Source organism: Camelus bactrianus, chromosome 13 (assembly GCF_048773025.1).
Source record: "Camelus bactrianus isolate YW-2024 breed Bactrian camel chromosome 13, ASM4877302v1, whole genome shotgun sequence".
Classification (NCBI taxonomy): Eukaryota; Metazoa; Chordata; class Mammalia; order Artiodactyla; family Camelidae; genus Camelus; species Camelus bactrianus.
This window is the reverse complement of record NC_133551.1, coordinates 76350675-76366840: the sequence shown is the minus strand read 5'-3', so window position 1 is coordinate 76366840 and position 16166 is coordinate 76350675. Positions and strand designations below refer to the sequence as shown.

The window sequence follows — 16166 nt, the reverse complement described above, 5'->3', positions numbered from 1 at the left end:
CAACTGGAACTGAGGTGGGGAGGCTCTCTGATCCTACAGAATTGCTTTCAGAGAGGGTAGCAGGACCTAATTTAGGCTAAAGGGTTAATGACTGCTTGTGGCTTAACCCGCCCTCCTTGCCAGGGGATTTGGGGTGGGGGTGGATGTGACGCACAGGGCTGATGAGAAACACTGTCCAGTGGCCACAGTGAATGATGTTTGATGTGAACTCCCTCCAGAAAACAGAACACACCCACCAGCAAGGATTCGTCGTTCCAGCTCCCAAAGAAATGTGCAGAGAACAGTCCCTCAGGCCAGCGGGGTACCAGGATCCAAGAGCATCTGTGAGTGACCCTAAAAGCAGGGCGGTCAGGAGAGGAGGAAGGTGGGGGGAGCAGGGGCAGGGAGGGGTCCGGGAGCCAGGCCGGCTGTGCCCCCAGGGCCTGTAGGTCTGTCCGGCTCATGCCCAGGGCTTGTGTTCCAGCCTGGGCTGCTCCTCTGAGCCTCGGGGAGCCCGTGAGGCCCCGTAAATCTGCCCGTGTGGAGCCCGGGTCGTATGGAGTCTCTCAGGCACAGCGGGAAAGCGCAGAGGCAGGAAACACTGAGCCGATGTGCCACAGAAGGGACATTAACGGAGTGAGCCTGCCCAGCTTAAAGCAGAAACGCATTCCAAAGAGCCAGCCCGCACGTCAGCATCCCCGCGCGAAGCCCGCTGCTCCGCGGGGCAGCAACCTGACATCGCCCTCCTCCCCACGCGGCCCGGGCAGGTGCGGCGGCGGCTCTGAGTGTGAGAGAGCGCGCGCTGTCTGTGTGAGCTGAGCGGCGCTCTTAGAGAAAGAGCTTGGCCTCCGCAAGGGGCATACATCTTTGGATCTGGGAATAGAGGCGGAAGGCGGACCGAGGGAAAATCGGCAGTGGGGCTGGGGAGCATCCTCATACACGGAATTTCTACAGGTCTGGGGGCGAGTTTTCCAAGATAAATCGGGCTCCCAGCGCCACTCTGGTTTAAAAGCCACACCCTGGAGTCATCAGCACCCTGTCGGAGGAGAGCCGGGGACCAGGCGTCCTGATGGCTGTTGGCTGAACTGAGACAGGAGGGAGGGGGCAGGGCACAGCCATTCAGGGACTGACACAGCAGTGGGCACCCCAGTGGAGGGAGAGCCAACTCCCAGTAGACCTGAGGCCCAAGGTGGTGGGACGTTTGCCTTCCAGTCGACCTTGAGCCTCATTATACGCTGACTGTAGTGGGTTAGCCTGGCGACTGGCACTCCCACAGGCACTACGACAGTTTTAAGTGTGACCATAAAGGCCGCAGTGGGTGGGGCCCAGTCCCTGGGCGTCCCCGCCCCTCCCCCAAGTAGCTGGAATAATCCTCCGACCTGTTAGCATGTGAAGTTACCGAGCCCCTAAAAAAACAGCCCGGCACCTCGCGGCCGCTCTCCTTCCTGAGTGAGAGGCCTGCGCTCTGTCTACGGAGCGTGCTTCTCTCTGAATAAACCTACCTTTATCCCCTGTGGCTCACTCTTGAATTCTTTCCTGCACGAAGCCAAGGACCCACACTTGGTGGGACACATTCCAGGGACTCACTCAAGACCTGGGACATGGCCATGCTCTCACCCCACATTCTCTCTCCTGTATCAGATCATGCTTTCCTCTGGGCCTCAGTTTCCCTTACCTTTCAAGCTGAGTTCTGGGGGTCTGGGGCTCCAAGGAGCCCCTGGGCTCTGAGCATCGGGGTCTGCCTCCACTCTCCCACTCCCCACCTTCTCTGCAACCCCAGCTTGAACCGAATCTTTTTTTTTTTTTTAACCTGCTTTACATCTCCTGAAGGAGATTTCTTTTGAAAACATTGCAACTAGATGATTTCTGAAGCCTCTCCCGGCTCTGATGTCAGGTAGAAGTGACTGAAAGCGTGCGGTTGGGGGAGTCCCTGAAAACTCCCAAAGTTTTGGGAAAGTGGGTCCAGAACGTTCCACAGCTCAGCCCAGCCATGCGGCGACACAATCCTCGCCTCCATCACTGGTCCCTCCCTGCTCCCTGCAGGTGCAGCCCGGCCACACCCTGGGCGCTCGGCTGGCTGCCCACCTGCGGGGAGGACTCCGTCCCCTCCCCCGCGCCCCCGGCGCTGGGCTGGGCAAGACGTGAAGACAGGCTGTCCTCCTTAGTGTGGTGTGAACTCAGCACATAGTAGGTACTCAAGACATGTTCACACAATGAAAGAATAAACGCTGTCTCTTGTGTTATGCTCTAAACCCACAGGAGCCAGAATAACGTCCCCCTAAAGATGTCCGCATCGTCCCGGCCCGTGACTCTGGTACAACACACAGCGAAGGGACCTGGCAGGTGTGATTACGGTTATGGACGTTACAACAGGGAGATGTTGCAGTGTGTGTGTGTGTGTGTGTGTGTGTGTGTGTGTGTGTGTGTAAACCACAACTTCTTTATCTAATCATCTGTTGATGGACATTTAGGTCGCTTCCATGGCATCCATCAAAAAGAATGAAGTAATGCCATTTGCAGCAGCATGGGCGGGCCTAGGGATGATCACACTAAGTGAAGTCAGTCGGACAGAGAAAGACAAACACCATACCACTTATATGAGGAATCTAAAAAAGCATGTGACACAAATGAACTTAAGTACAAAACAGAGACCCACAGACATAGAAAACAAACTTATGGTTCCCCAAGGGGAAATTTGGAGGGGCGGATAAATTAGGAGCTTGGGATCTGCAGGAGGACACTATTGTATTTGCAATGGATAAACAACAAGGTCCCACTGTACAGCACAGGGAACTCTAGTCAGGATCTTGCAATAAACCTATAATGAAAAAGAACATGAAAAAAATAAATGTGTGTGTGTGTGTGTGTGTAGTGACTCACCATGTTGCACACCGGAGACCAACACAACCTTGTAAATCAACCATACTTCAATTTTTTAAAAAGGGAGATTATCCAAGATTTCCTGGCTGGGCTCGGGTGAATCACGTCAGCCCATAGAAAAGCCGAGAACCTTCTCTGGTTTCAGCAGGAAAGGTGAGGCAGGAGCCGGCCGTAGAGCCAAGCAAAGAGCGAGAGGGACTTCTGCTCCAAAGATGGAGAAGGGGGTCCACCCAGGGGAGCGCAGGCAACACCCAGACGCTGAGATCAACCCCAGCTGGCAGGGAAACAGGGACCTCAGTCCTACAGCCACAAGGAAGTGGATTCTGCCAAAACCCAGAATGAACAGGAAATGAACCCCCCTGCACCCCGGAGCCTGGGCCGCCCAGCACCTTGATTCCAGCCCGTCCTGGGGCAGAGGCACCGGCCGGGCCCACCTGGACCTCTGACCTCAGCGCTGAGATGATAAATGTGCGTTGCTGTAAGCACGGGGAAGCTGCCGCAGATTTTCATCACTGCTGCTGCTGCTGTTTGCTTTCGGCTTAGAGGGTCAACGCAGCGCCCCCTCGGATCCATCCCCTCCTCCTTAGCCCCACGGCACTCCTCCCGTGCAGCCCCACATCCACCTGCACAGGCAACACCTCACCCCCCAGGAAGGCCTCCTGGCTGCCCCTCTTGTCCCCAGGCCCCAGTCAGGCATGGGTATCTCAGAACACCACTGGCTCTGAGCACCTCTGCCTCAAACCTGCCCATGACTTCCAGGGCGCAGGGACTGAGACCCGCCTGCTCACGGTCCTCCCCCAGGCCCCCGCCCCGTCTCCCCAGTCCCCGGGAGCTTGGGACTACCTGTGGGCTGTCTCTGAAGAGAGAGCCTCAGCAGACTCTCCCTCTAACTGGCTCTGAAACAATTCTGTTTGCTCCCTCTGATGGTCCAGAGGCAGGTCCAGCCACGCTCTGAGTCCTCCAGGGGTTTCCACCCCGGCCCACCCAGCCTCCCGTTCCAGCTGCAACCCCTGCACCAGGAGCAGCCCTGAGCGCCAGTCCCTGTTCACAGACTCTGGGACCTTGAGGAGTCATCCACCTTCAGCCTGGTCGCTGGTCGCTGCCTCCCAAATGCGCGTGGACCCCAGCCGCTGGCCCCTGGGTCTTCACGTCCACAGATGGCCTTCCCAGAGTCAAGGCCACGCCTTCCTACAAACTCTGAATTTACCTCCCTGATCCAAGTGTCTCCGTTGCCTTGATTAGGAAATCTCTACCCTATCCCAGCCCGTCAGCACCCACCCTGGCCTCTGACAAAGCCCTGGACCAGGCAGGAGCCCACCCCTGCCGCCTCCGTGGGACGGGACGTGTGTGCAGTCCGTGAGCGTGAGAAGATGCACGTTCACATTCGCAATGATTCCCTTCAAGCCGACCCCTCATCCCAGCTGAGGTCTTTCTTCACTCGCCTTTACCAGCCGTGTGAGCTCAGCAACCTCTCCAGGCCTCAGCATCTCTGCCTGTGAAATGGGGCCAACGAGAGCCCCCACCCCACAGGGTCGTTGTGCGGATTAAACACTGCGGTGCCAGCAGATGCCTCACTGCTCCGCGCGCCACAAGTCCGGGAAATGTCGCCTGTTCCTTTGTCTAATCTTTGGTGTAAACATTATTTTGCAAAAGTAAACTTGTCTCACCACCTCCAGTGGGTTGATTTTTGTTTGTTTACATGGTAGTGGTTGTTCTGTAACAAAGCGTTACATTCTTTTTTCTTCAAAGGAGCTGGACTGTGTTCACTCGACAAACACGGATTAAGTGAGATTATGTTTGAAAATTACAGCATGTTTCCTCGCGCACTTGGATCAGATGCACAACACAGACGCACAAGTGGATATGGAAGTAAATGCCCTTGGGGCCTGGGGCTCGGGGCCGTGGTGGTTCATCACCAGGAGCGTGGTGGTCCACCTGGATTTCCACCAGAATCACCTGGAGAGACGGATGCCAGACCACCAGCAGCAGGGCCCTGTGCTGGGGTGTGGGGGGCAGGGGGACGCAGGCAGGGTCTGTAAAGCCCCCTGTGCGGTTCAGTGGCAGCCGAGATGATTCAGTCAGGGGCGGGATTTCCCGCGACTCTGAAATAGGTGCTGGCAGCTAAGCTGCGGATAAACTAGACCATGTTTTACGACAGACACTCACCATGCACCTGCGTTCCATCAACGATTCCTGTGCATCTCTGAGTGGTGACACGCCCTGTGCAGGCTCTGGGATGGGGGCAGGAGGGAGGGCATGTGCCCCTCCCTTGGCAGGGTCACCCTTTGGGAACAATCAATAGCCAATATGTTCCTGGGGAGAAAACTTAACCGCCATCTTGAGCTAAAAGCCGTTTGAAGACTCAGGAATCGTGGGACTGGATGCCTGGGTTAGGGTGCTGGCTCCACAGCTAAGCTTTAAGAAAACATCACCCCCATTAGGGACACACATTCCAGTATCCAGGGATGAAATGACGCGAAGTCTCGGGTGCTTTTCAAACTGGCCCCAGGGAGGGGGTGGAAGTGGGTGGGGGTGCAGAGCAGACAGGACTGGCCCTGCGCAGGCTGATGCTTTTCGTCGCTGGTGAAGGCACAATAGGGTTTAGTGTGACATTTTCAGCATAAAATGCTAACAATATACATACACAAAAGCACAGAGAAGCCAGATGCCAGACACCAGTGTCCACCACCCAGGATTAACCAGTGTTCACTTTATGTCATTTTCCTTCAGTTAATTTTGAAAATTCAACATTAACCCCCAAGAACATATTTTCAGAGAAAACACTAAGACCCCAGGAGTGTCTTCCTCTGGGCTCGGTCGGACAGAGTCCCACTCTGCATGTTGCCAAAACCTGGCCTCCATACCCTGCTTACTGAGTTGAGACTCGAGGACAGAGTTTTGGATAAAGTAGAAAAGGCAGATTTATTTCTTTGCAGGCAAAGGTCACAGTGGGCTAATGCCTTCAAGACTGCGAGCCTGCTGGGGAGAGAAGGCAGGGGGTTTTATAGTGAAAGTTCCAGAGTTCAAGGGGCGGGGCTAGTTTCCATAGAGATTACATACAGGGTTGTTGGTGTCGCGATATCATGTACACATACACACCATATGCAGAGAGAGCTGATGGCTACGCTGAAGCTTTATTAAGTTACACAGTCTTATATAGCAAAGAAGAATGACAAGGGAAATGGTTAACAGGCAGCATCTGGCTCAAGGTCAGAAGACCCTTTATGTTTTGGTAAATCGTGTTCGTGTCGGCACCAGCGAGCCTTACACCTTATCGGGGCGGAACGTATGAGAAACAGCTGCTTAACAGCATTCTTCTTGGACTCAGGAGGCTGTGCCTGTCTTAGGTTGCCCCCCTCTGGGGATCTTACCCGTCCTTGGCTAACCAGCCTTTTCACCTCTGAGTCTGCAGCTTTTTATAACTTGTTTACCATTCCGGCCCAGGGCTCATTCCTTTGTTCCCACTGTCGGGGGCCTACAAGGGTAACAAATGGTTGCAAAGTTGTTCTTGGTTTTGCAGGTGCAATGTCCCCTTCCCCCTGCTGGGTATGAAGTTCATCTCCAGCTTTGGGACTTTCTTAATAGTCTTGTTCCTAGAACAAAGTGTGCTTCGGAAGGGGCTCCATGGAAAAGAGATCTAGAGAAAAACTTGTGCAGTTTAAGGTCAGGTTGATAAATGCTTTTTGCCTTTTAAGCAGCCTGAGGCCTGGGACCTCCTGCTGCACTTGAACAGCAGGATACAAGGAAACCACAAGGGGTCAGGAGGAGGGCCCTGGCTGCTGGGATGTCTTCCTCCTTGCCCCAGTCAGCTCAGGCTGCAGAACCCAGCACCACAGATTAAACAACAGAGATTTACCTCCTGTGGTTCTGAAGGCTGGACACCCAAGGTCAACGTATCTGAGAGTGAGTTTCTCCTGAGGCCTCTCCCCTTGTCTTGCAGAGCCCACCTTTTCCCTGGGTCCTCACGTGGCTGCCCCTCTGTATGGGTCTCTGTCCTCTTCTTACAAGGTCACCAGTCCTATTGGATTAGGGTGCACCCATATGACCTCATTTTACCATAATTACCTCTTCAAAAACCCCATCTTCAAATATGGTCACATCCTGGGGTCCTGGGAGTGAGGATGTCAGCGTATGGACAGGAGGGGGCACAACTCAGCACACAGTATGCTGCTGCACCCACATGTCACGTGGCATGGGTTTTCCGGAACCCTCTCCACACAGAATATTTACCAGGTGAATGACATTTCCTCTCATTTATTTCTCAAGAGCTCATTTTTTTTGCAAAGCCTCTTCATTTTAGGAGGTTTAAGGAAGAAACACAGAAAAACAAACCGAACTAAATCTCCACATTTGAATACAGTAAAATCTCATTAATTCAGGCTTACTGGAGGAAAATATTCTAGGAGAGCGAAGGCTTTCCACTGAAGACTCCTTCAGAAGTTTCCTTGTAACTAATTGCTCTATTCTTGTCGAGCCCCGAGAAAACCTGTTTTAATAAACAGATAAGAATCATTTGCAGTTAATAGTAGCATTCAGGCGCAAAGAGCATGCTAATGTTCTTGACTAGTTACTCCCCTGTTCCGGGTACCTACCCTGATGCTGGGTTTCTCATCTGCATCCCTCCACCTCGCGTCCAATCTGGGGAGACATCTCAAAGCACGGTATTTTGCATTTCCTCTTGCGCATGTGGTCTAATAGCCTTCAAGGGAGACACTGGCGAGCAACTCGGCTCCAGATAACATGTCCCGTGGAACTTCTGGATTAGAAACCAGATTGTGTAATCACTAATTCATCATGGCCCTTTCAGGTAAAACAGAGGGAAGAACAACCAGGCAACAGTCACACAGAAGCTATTTTCTTCCTTTAAGTTAACGGTCCCCCTTGGTTTTCAACGGAGGCGTAGCCAATTCTCCCAGGTTTTGCTTGCTTTTAAACGAGGTTATCAGCTCCCCGTGCAGCAATGAAATGTGCCAGCAAAGCTCCTGCTTAGTGCTACTCAAGCACTTAATTTTCATTAAAAAGATGACATTGCCAGTAATTATCAAGGACAATCCACATTCGTGGGTATTTTATATTCATAAGGACAGATTGTGACACAGAGATGCATCAATTACCCAGATCCGTTTCTCTGCATCCTCCTAAGCTTGGCTGCAGGCTGGTTGGTGCTAATTGCTTGCTTCCTAAACCTCTCTGTTTAGGGCGGCTGTGCGAGCTGTTCTCCATGTGTTCACCTCCCACACACACACCCCTGCCAGGCTGATGTTAATCCCCGGGGCATGATGCCAATGGTTGTTCATTATGGATTCATTTCCTCCACTGAGAACCCTTTTAACATGCGTCCTTTAATTGAAAGACACCACTCAATTCAGCCTTCTGTCCCCCTCCTGCCCCTCACCACGCCCACACTGGTGAGATTCAAGGCTGCTGGGAGCCACAGCCCGGCGGCTGGAGCCCCAACAGCAAGCCAGGAACCCCATAAAGACTGCTGCCAGGTCTGACCCGCATAACAACCTGGAGCTGTCACCCCACAGACGATGGTTAAGCTGAGGGTCGGAGGAGGTGAAATGATGTGTTCCCAGCTCTCTCAGCTAGAAAGTGGAGAGTCAGGATCTGAATCCAGGTCCATCTCTGCCCAAAGATCTCATCCCTCTGCTGTGCCAGGCGGGGCTTCCCAAATGTGAGTGGTGAATGAGTGTGCCCCAGGCTACATCCTTGCAGGGTCCAAAAGATGCAGGTGAGCACCTGTCTGCCAGAGTCCTCACTTAGAGAGGCTAACCCGAAAGGAGAGGAGGGGAGGGGTGCTGGACCAGTGATGCTGGGACTGTCAGCTTCTGATACAGATGAAGCACCGAACTCGCACCTTAATAATCTCTGCTCCGAATACAGAGCAGTGATGGATAAAATGTAAGAATACAGTCAGAAAGATGTAGCCAGGCTCAAACAAACAATCAAGCAATGGATAAATAACTCCACAGACCAGAAAAGGAACTTGAAATGCAGACATTGTGAAGCCAAGCGCTAGGCCTGCGGGCTCTGGGCACCTGTGGTGGTAAGTCTCAGCCCTGCCAAGGTCTGGGACTGAAAGCTCCCTGCAGAACACAGGATGCAGGAACCAGGCCACTGCTCTGCCCCAGTGGCATTAACAAGCAGGGACTCAGAGGATGCCGGAAGCCACCATATAGCCTTGCAACCAGGAACCAAGGGTCTGCGACATTTCCCCAAACACCAGGAGATGGGAGCCCTGGATGCTGTCCCCAGGGCTGGTTCTGAACATGGAACCTCTGCCCCCTGGAGTCAACCAGGCATCCAGTAGGTGGGGAGACGGGACTCAGAAGAGCACGAGCCAAATTAAACAAGACCTCTGATTCAGAACAGACCTGCAGACCCAAACCTCACCTCGACAGAGAAATTCTGTGTATTGCTGAAGAGCCAATACACAAAATCCAAAACCCAACAATGACACGAATGCACAGCTCGTAAAATAAACCTCACGGAGCAGCCTGCAGTCTGACAAAGACACTCAAACTAATCAGCTCAGGAGGTGCAAAGAGAAAAATGAAGGCATAGCTTTCATTCATAAAGAAGAAATTGAGATACAAAAATTCAAACGACCCCTCGGGGACAGGGGTGAGGGTGGCAGCTCCCTCACCAGTGCCTGTGGGCTGTATTGGTGGGGGCCAGGGTGGAGGGGACGCCCGCCCTCAGGGACTGTGCGTTCTAAAGGAGGACAGTTACGGTGACACTGGGGCAAAATGTCATGCGAATGAGCCATGCAGATTCCAGGTCAACGTTCCAGCAGAGGGAGCAGCAAGAGGGAGGAGGTGGGGAGGGGGTCCGGGGGCGGGCGTGCCTGGTGAGTTTGAGGAGCTGCCAGGAGGCCGCGGCTAGAGGCATGAGGGGAGGTGGTAAGAATGAGGTCGGGGGATAACGGGTCAGATCCTGTCCGGCCTTGTCAACCCCTGTTATGACTTTGGGATTTACGTGGTGTGAAATGAGACCCAGGTCCCCACTGGAGGAATGTTAACAACATCATAAAATTTGAGGTGTTGAAACCAGACCTTAGAAGCAGGGTGACCAGGGAGGCTCCGGCCACAGAGGGAGCCACCCCCAGAAGTGGTGAGAAGGGCCGATGATGGACACAGTCTGGAAGCTGATGGGCTGAGTGCCTTGTGTGAAGGAGAGGGACACAGGAGGACTTGGGGCGAGGGCCTGAGGACCGACGGGGTTGCTGTCAACGAAATGAGGCCCGACCGTGCCATCCGTGTAGGTTAGGGGCCTCAAGCAGCATGTGCCATTGACCTAATTCTCCTTAAAAGAATTTATTGGAAGGCAATTCTCGTAAACTTACGAAAATATTATAATAGGTTATTAAAATGTTACTTACAATTTTAAAAATAATTGGAAGCAGCCCACTTACCCAGCAGTAGAAGTCAGAACACAGACAGGAGGACCTGGGCTTCACTAGCCAGCCAGCAGCTGCTCCCAAATCACTCCTGCCGGCCCACCTCCCACTTCAAAGGTGACAAAGCCAGGCGCTCACTTCCCCAGCCTCCCTTTAGCTACAGGTGACCTGTGTATAACAGAGAAACTAAGAGTGAATGCATGGTCGTGAGCTTGGAGGTTAGAGGTGTGGCTGGGGTTTCCTTCCCCATTATAAGGTCAGATATAAAAGGGGCATTTGCTGGTGATATTCCTTTACCATTTTTTCTGCCATGGACATTAATGCATTGCCTGGAGCTGTGGCAGCCACTTTGGGACCATGTGGCAACAAGCATGGAAGTAGAGGGAGAGGCAAGGGGCTTGGAGAACAGCATTCTAAGAAAGCCGAGAAGAAAGCCAGACAGATCCTGGGCCACTGGCAGAAGCACTGGGCACCAGAACGGACTGCAGCCATTGCCAGCCTCCAGACTTCTCTTTGGAAGAAGATGAATCCCTGCTGTGAAGCCATCGTGGGCTGGGTTCTCTGATAGTTGTTATTTTAATTTCCATGTTACCATGTGTCCTGAGCTGGTTCCCCTGCTGGGTCTCTGATGGCCTGAGTGAGGGAGAGAATTAACTCTTCTGGGACAATCTGGACTCAGTAGCTGAGACTCTGCCATCGCGAGGGAGCTGGCCTAATCACACTGCCCAGTGCCAGGGGCTGGGACCTCAGACCGAAGCTGGATGCTTTGTCTCCATGGCCAACTTTCCCTCAAAGGTTGGGCTCAGTGCCAGGAAGCTGGACCCCAGAACGACCAAGGGATGTAGGCACTGTTGTTGCCCCACTTCAGAGATGGGAAAACCGAGGTTAAAGGGCTGGCTGTACCACCAAGGACACAGCCACCGAGAGGTAGGGCTGGGGCTGAACCCAGGGGTGTCTGACCCCAGAGCCCAGCCCCAGATGTACTTCCTCCTCCAAAACCTGTTTTCTTAAAAACTCTAGAAGATTCAGGCATGGGGGCACCTGAGCCTCCCAGTGGATGCCATGGAGCCGGAGCCGGCAGCCTCTTGACAGATTACACACTGGGCTTTCTCAGGAAGGCAGGTGGACAGGTGAGCTGCTACCTGGAGACCAACTTCCAAAAATGCGGAGGGTCCTGTTATGGGGAGGGGGAGCCATCCAGGACAGAGCTAACTAGACTGTAGGCTCCACATTCAGAGCCTGGCACACAGCAGGCACCAAATAAACACACAGCACCTGCCCCCTGAGGAATGAGAAGTGGGTTATTACTATTAAGGTGGCCCCCAAGGACACCCACAGGGAGCTCCAGTCGTGAAAATGATATGCAATTTATGGCGCACCCACAGAAGGGAATTCCAGCCATTGAAATCTCATTCTCAAAGAATATTGTAAGAAATGGGAAAATATTTATCAACAGTGTTAGATTAAAATAAAAACCAGGATCCAAACCTAAGGGTCCAATATCATTTCAAATTGGTGAGATTTAGAGCTAATATTTGTAGGATATTAGAAGAATGTAGAAACCAGAAGATACAAAAACAGCAGCTGCCCCTCGAGATGGGATCAAGGGCCACTTGTGGCTGTCTTCTTATTCCTCTGCATTTCCCAAGTCTCCGTAATGAACTCAGAGGGCTTGACAATTACAAGGAGGTTATTGCCAAGGACCGCCGGGCCGGCTGGCCCGCCCAGATGGCCGGTGCCGTCTCTTTCCTGGACACCCCTCCTCCATCCTCTGGACACACTGTGAAAGTGACGAGTGACAGCATTTCGGGCCTGTGTTCCGAGTCTCAGCACTTTGCTACTGGTAACTGACATCAGCTCCCGAGAAACCCATCCTCCAGTTGGCCTCTCTTTCCTCCCAGGCCGTGGGACAGACAAGAACCCCAAACACAGCGTCCCGAGGGGAGCAGCCTGCATCAGGACCTGTCCTTTGGACACACAGTCTCCGTGCTCTGGAATTCAGTAGCTGCGCCTTGGGACCTGCCGCTTCAAAGAACAATTTTAATTGAAATGGTAATGATGAAATTTCTTCTCCCCAAAGGTGGCATGTGCATTGTAAACACTATGTCCCTCTGCCTGGAAGATGGCCCTTGAGATACCGCAGGACACAGATCCTTGCTAATGAGGGCTTGTCCCTGCCTGGGATCCTCTGCGCAGACCCGGAGCTTGTCGGCCAACAAAGCCATGTCTCTGCAGGGAGTGTCACAAGGCCTGCAGGATTCTAACACATGTGAGGAATCCACGCTCCTTGCAACCCGGCACGTCTGCTGCCTCCTAGACACTCAGCCCCGGGTCCTCATGGTGGGAGGGGATGCCTTTGCACTTGGCCTCGCTGGGAAGTCTGCGGTCTGCACTGCCTCCTGAGAAGAGCTGGGGTTCAGACAGCGTGCGGGGCAAGGAACGGAAGGAAGGACAGGCTGAGGTTCCCCGGGAGACATCGCAACAGATGAGGAGACCGCACTTGGAGAAACCTCCCCGCTCTTCTGAGATGTGTGAAGCCTGGCCCCGGCCCGTGCTGTTTCTAAGAAACGTGCCACGTGGTGACGGGCCACGCGGGCCTTCAGCTTCTGCTCAGACTTGTCCCCTAGACAGAGAAGCCCTCAGTGGAGGCCAGTGGGCACACCGAGCAGGCACCCCGAGCAGGCACCCCGGTTTGGGGCAGGCCCGTCTCCTGCAGGGCTGCGGTCTGCACACAGCACCCCCGTAGGAAGAGGGCTCCCAGGGCAGGCTTCTGGTGCTTGTCTACAAGATTTAAAGCTCAGGTCCCTCCAAATCCGGCCAGCCTGAGAGGGAAATGTGACGCCATCCCCATTCTGCCTAGAAACGCAGAAACGCCCCGGCCTGGACGGGCTGCGCCTGGTGGGGCCGAGGACACTGGGCGTCCCCAGCAGCTGACAAGCAGGGAGGCATCCCATCTGGTACAAGTGGCTTGTCCCATGAGTCTGAGGTCATCTTTGGCCCTTCAACCCCCAACTCCTTGCCCTACACTTGGTCCCTAGGGAGCCACCCTGCCCCATGACTGACCAGTTGTGAGCCTCCGGCCAGGTGATGTTCAGTGCCTCAGCTGTGCCACTACGTTTAAAGCCCCTGGACAAGGCCTGGGCTGTAGGCAGTGTCCCATATGAGTGAGCCATGCTGGTGACAATCCCAGCCAAAGGCCACCTGTCCAGCAGAGGTGTGTGACGCTGTGCACGGGCTGGGGGCTGGGTCCCAGAACTCACCGGCTCGCTAACAGGCGTGTGCTGCAGTCTCCCGTGCTCTGTGCTGGGCACTGCGGTGACACGGGGGGGCTCTCACCACTGGACCCTGGAGCCTGGCCCCAAGGGGCCCAGAACTCACTCCACCCTTCCCTGGTTCCTCTCCAAGGCTCTTTTGTTTCCATTTTCTGGGTTCCTACTCAGCCTGGGAGAAGAGAAGCCTGCCCTTGTTCTGACCCAAAGGTTTACTGGGAGGTCCTCCCACAGTGACGGGTCATCAAAGGAGAGATGCTCGTGGACGGGGCTTTTCTGGGGAACAAACCCCGGCAAGAGTCCCACAGCCGCGGGTTTGGAGTCAGGAGACCAGCTCCAGTCTTGTCACGGCTGATGGTTAGATTTGTCTCCTGGGCCAGTCACTTCTCTGAGCCTGTTTACCACCTGTAAAAGCAGAGGACCATGCTGGATGGACGGACGACCAGCCCCGCCAGCCCGACCCCTGAGAGCCGGACCACGGGTGGGGGCAGGGCCGCCTCCCAGGAGCTCAAGGAGAAAGGCTCCAAGAAAGCGAAGCCCCAGGGCTGTCGAGATTCACCTTCGAGCAGAATCCCTTTTAACTCCTCTGGGAAGATGAGTGGGTCTCTGCATCGCGGGCTTCACTGGCCTGTCCCACCCCTCAGTGGGGCGGTGCTGCGCCGGTGAGACTTGGCACTAAGCCACACAAGGAGAACCGGGGGCCGCCCTGTCGGAGCGCCTTGTCCGCGGCCAGCGCTACATCAGGCTCGGGCCGCCGGTGACGAATGGCACGCAGACCCCACCCCACCGTGGCACACGGGCTGGCTGGGCACAGAGCCCCTTGGAGCTGGACGTGATACCTGGACCCTGCTTCTCCCAGGTGGCCTGTCCCACCTCTGACTGTCCAGCTGTCAGAGTCCCCTGGGGGCGGGGCTGTGGACTCCGGGCCCAGCACAGCCAGCTCACTGAGCCCGGGTGGACTCACACCTGTGTGTCCAGAGGGCAGCCAGGAGCCGGTGAGACTGGAGCTAAGGGTGCAGAGGAGAAGGCAGGGTAAGAGGTTGGAGGTGGGGGACCGAGTTGGCCTGTGAGGCCATTAAAAGGACAGTGACTTTTGCCCGTAAGGAGCTGGAAAGTCACAGGAAGCTTCCGGGGAACGACCTGATCCAATGCAGGTTTTTAAAGGATGCTCTGAGGCCTTTGGTGGGCACCCGGGGGAGGTGGTGCAGAATTCTCGTGAGAGGGGCAGGTGGTGGGACCAAGGGGGCAGTGTTACCTTTTGGAGGTGGTGCTGGCCAGATTCGTGGGAAATTCAGCCATGGGGTATATGAGAAAGAGGGAGGGGGTGGCTCCCAGGTGCAGACCTAAGGAGCAAGTTGTCATCTGCAGCGACCGGGAAGCTGTGAGGACAGCAGGTGTGAAGGAAAACATCAACAGACTGTCTTTGCAAACATCATGTTGGAGAAGGTGCAGCGGGAGCCCGGGCCTGCCGGGGGATGGGGGTCTCCAGCCCTGACTGCGTTCAATACACTGCTGCGTGGTAATAATAAAAAGCCGGCGGGTTTTCTCCATATTATTATTATTTTTGCATTTCTGCAGACAGTGCATCCCACCCCAGCGGGCTCACTCCTACCCGTTGTCTCTGGCAGAGGCACTGCCTTGAGGCACCCAGTGGACGCCAAGTAGACACACGGGGCAGGTGGTCCAGAGGCCACCTCCAAGTTCAAGAGAGAGTCCTGGGAGGCTGTCATCACACATGGATGCCATCTTGAACCACTGATCCGAACATCACAACGCAGGTAGATAGAAAAGAACCCGAAGCAGCGAGCCCTGGGCCTGCGGCATCAGGAGGCAGTAGCAGCGAAGGGGATGACAGCGTGACTGAAAGGGGCCTCTGGACATTAGTGGCCGAGAGCCTTGAACAGGACCAGCCAGCACAGGGCTGCCGGGCCCCTCCCCCGCGTGGCCAGCTGTGCAGGCGAAGGCTTGCGGGGAGGGCGGGCTGGACTTAATCAGAACTGGGCAGGTGTTGCCAGATTAGCGCCCTGACATGAGGAGCGTTAAAGGCTCTGAGGGCACGTGCAGAGAGACGCTTGTAACGAAAGACCCCGGGTAAGGGGGAGGAGCAGCCGTGGGGCGGGGGGGGGGGGGTGAGCGTCCAGCCAGAAGCATCAGTGTGCTGGGCGGGGGGAGGCTGGCCGAGCTGCAAACGGCTGGAGCCCGGGCCACCTGGACAGAGGAGTCTGCAGCTGGCTGGGCGGTGAGAACGCTTGGCCCTTACATGGTGCGATGTGTCCCAGTTACGGGCAAGATGAGGTCTAGGGCTTAGCGACGGGGGTAGCTGCTGGCGGTTCTCTGTCGCAGGGGAGCAGGCCGCCCCAGACGCAGAGCTGTCTCCACAGCCGGGCCGCTCTCGCGCGAGGGCGCTCAGGTGCCGGCCTTCCCGCCTGAGCCTGCTCCACGCCTCAGCCGCACGGTGACCGGAGCAAAGTCAGCGGAAGGCTGGGCGGCTGGGCATCCCGGACAGCGCACTCACGAGACTGGCAGCCGGGGGCTCGGCTGGGCTGCCACCGACCTGCCTGCACGGGGTCTCTGCGAGTGGCTTGGGCGTCTCACAGCGAGACGTCTGGGTCCCGTGAGGGGGCAGCCCACGACGG

At 55.1% G+C, this 16166-nt stretch overlaps 2 long non-coding RNA genes across 3 annotated transcripts; one reads left to right on the top strand and one right to left on the bottom strand.

Annotated features, from left to right (window-relative positions):
- The first annotated feature begins 214 nt into the window (after positions 1-214).
- On the top strand, positions 215-4460 carry LOC123617502 (uncharacterized). Its single transcript, XR_006725652.2, has 3 exons — positions 215-323; positions 2239-2322; positions 3792-4460. It is a non-coding gene; the product is annotated as an uncharacterized LOC123617502 (long non-coding RNA).
- A 1514-nt stretch (positions 4461-5974) lies between these two features.
- Positions 5975-11849, bottom strand: LOC123617501 (uncharacterized). 2 transcript variants are annotated; one of them, XR_006725650.2, is made up of 5 exons: positions 10277-11849; positions 7452-7615; positions 7245-7345; positions 6716-6877; positions 5975-6334 (listed from the first exon to the last, which is right to left on the bottom strand). It is a non-coding gene; the product is annotated as an uncharacterized LOC123617501 (long non-coding RNA). The 2 variants fall into 2 exon arrangements; XR_012511570.1 differs by having other exon boundaries at positions 5975-6877.
- Between the last annotated feature and the right edge of the window lie 4317 nt (positions 11850-16166).